The 2,691-nt window shown below is 35.3% G+C and overlaps 1 non-coding gene across 1 annotated transcript; it reads right to left on the bottom strand.

Moving 5' to 3' along the window:
- Positions 1 to 1,485: 1,485 nt before the first annotated feature.
- Trnat-cgu (transfer RNA threonine (anticodon CGU)) lies at positions 1,486 to 1,559 on the bottom strand. Its single transcript has one exon. It is a non-coding gene; the product is annotated as a tRNA-Thr (tRNA).
- Positions 1,560 to 2,691: the final 1,132 nt, after the last annotated feature.

The following is a 2,691-nucleotide window of genomic DNA, read 5'->3' as shown; positions in this document are numbered from 1 at the left end:
CATCACCAAGAGTCTACCTGATAATTAATATTGGCAAAACCCTATCTCTGCTATCTCCAATACCTCCATCCAAAAGAAGGATTTACTGTTTTCTTCTAGAATGTGGGAATGAACTGTAGCCTGGAATGCCTGGATTTTACATCTTTGTTCACAGATATTTACTATGGTGCCTACTTTTTGTTAGGCTTTGTTATGGGTATTAGGAACATAACAGTGAACAATAACAGCAACAACAAAAGTCATACCATATTTTTCCTTAGTAATCCAATGAAAGACTGTTGACATGGGGTTGAGAAGTTGTGGTTCCTTAATAAAAAATATCCTTTGGTCCCAAGATAAGAATTGAACTCATTTATTGAGATGGCATTAGTACCTGTCATAGGCCATAGTTTGTGTTGTAAGAATCATGCTGGTAGATTAATGTTTATAATTATAACAACAGATATATACCCCTAATCTTAAGAAATTATGAGTGATTGGGGATTGGGAGTGCAAATTCATGTTTCCATTAATTTGTGACATGAATTTTATTTATGTATTTGTAGATGAACATGATACCTTTATTTAGCTTATTTATTTTTATGTGGTACTGAGGCTCTAACCCAGTGCTCCACACATATTAGGCAAGTGCTCTGCCACTGAGCTACAACCCCAGCCCACGAATTTTATTTTTGCCCAGAAGTCATGTCTGTAATGGTCAAATCCTATTAAATCCTTGCTAAGGGTCAGAGCCCCATGCTTTCCATTACATTTTGATCGTGTGCAGCATTAGTACTTATTCAGTTTCAGTTCTTAGGCTTGTACTTAGGTCTCTAAGTAATAGTTCATATAACTTATAAAATTCCCATGGTTAAGCAGAACAGTTTTTCTTGTTTTTCTTCTGAGTTTTGCAGTGAGGTGGAATTAAATACAGTGTACTTTTACAGGTTCTTGGTATCTAGTTCCATGAGAAACACTCCCACTTTAGTTGAAATCATCTTTTTACTTTTTTCTTTTCTTTTTTTTTTTTCTTGGTAATTGAACAGGATGCTTTATTCTTTTGTTGTGATTCTTGTTTAAAAGATTTATTTCATTTGGGAAGGACATACTTGGGGGAATTAGATCCAGTTTGCAGGTTTACCCCTGATTCACTTAGAAACTTAGAATTTATACCTTGATTTTTAAAACTCTCAAAACAACTCAAATTATTAAGAAGTATTTCACTTCCTCAGTATTCTTGAGAAAGCTTTGCTACTTGATCTCAGATGGATTTGTTTATAGTATCTTCTTGGCTAACTTTTGACTGAGAGAATTCTCTTTGCAAATGGGGAATTAAGTTTGAGGGAGGTGCTTTATTTACCTTGAGGTCACATGATATAAACTGAAGCAGGTATCTGCCAGTACCTGAAAATTAAGATTAGTCTGCAACACAATCTGTTTACAAGGAAAATTAGAGATTTAAAAATAAGATGTAGGAAGTTATAAAAATTACTATTATTTTTTTTTTGGGGGGTGCTGGGGATCAAACCCAGGGCCTTGTGCTTACGAGGCAAGCACTCTACCGACTGAGCTATCTCCCCAGCCCCCAAAAATTATTTTTTGAGAAGAGTAAAAATTAACTTAATTTTATTCTTTCTTCTTTAGAACATGATTTCAGTGTACTCTTACAGATAATAGTTGGGAGTAAGGTTTCATTAAATGTGATGGTCTCTACCCCTGCATCAAAATTACCTGAAATGAATAAGAATACTTAAATGAATCAGACTATCCTCATAAAAACTTACATGTCTGAAGAACAGAATATACACAAGCAAAGAGAAGGGAGAGATTAGTTCCTTAAAGGACTGGGGATACTTTTTTAGGATCTAGCATTTGAGGCAAGCAAATGGTGAGGAGAAAGGTTGATATTAATAATGGGAATATTTAGAAAAATGATATTACACTTCAATATGCATACCACTTAATGAAGTGGTGGCTAAGTTAGAGTCTCTTGAACACCAGCTTCCAAATTAGACCTAGAATTCAAATCCCCATTCCAGACCTTAGACAAGTGGCTTTATAATTTTCTCATCTACAACAGGGACAAAATAATGGCTAATTTTGTTGTATCATGAAGAAAAAAGGAGATGATAGGTGTAAATTAAGTGACACCGTGTGCGCTCATAATGTGGTTTGCAACAATAAAGTTGAAAAGAGCTGAGCATGGTGGTACATGCCTGTAATTCTAGCTACTTGGTAGGCTAAGGCAGGAGGATCACAATTTGAAAGGCAGCCTTGGCAAGTTAGTGAGACCGTGTCTCAAACTATCAAAATAAAAAGGGCTGGAAATACTGCTTGTAGCTCAGTTGCATAGCGCCTGCCCCTGGGTTCATCCCCAGTACTGCGAAAAAAAAAAAAAAAATTGAAAAGATTATAATGGTAGTCTTTACTGAATTTTAAAAAAAAATTAAGTTACGAAGAAGTTTCTGAATTAGTAATAAAACTACCATCTGGTCTTATATTTCTGCTTTTCTAGGAAGACCCTGTCCTTAGAAACCCCATAGAAGTAAATCATAACTTGATCCTAAGAAAGAATGCAGTATGTGTTGACATGGATGTAATGTAATCTCTGCAGCCCCTGCTAAATTGCAGCTACTCGAGAAACACTGAACAAAGTTCTGGGTAAAGGAAAACATCCTTCAGGAAGAAAAAACTTCTTGAGTTAGTTTACTT

Source organism: Sciurus carolinensis, chromosome 4 (genome assembly GCF_902686445.1).
Source record: "Sciurus carolinensis chromosome 4, mSciCar1.2, whole genome shotgun sequence".
Lineage (NCBI taxonomy): Eukaryota > Metazoa > Chordata > Mammalia > Rodentia > Sciuridae > Sciurus > Sciurus carolinensis.
This window is presented reverse-complemented; position numbering and strand designations above follow the sequence as displayed.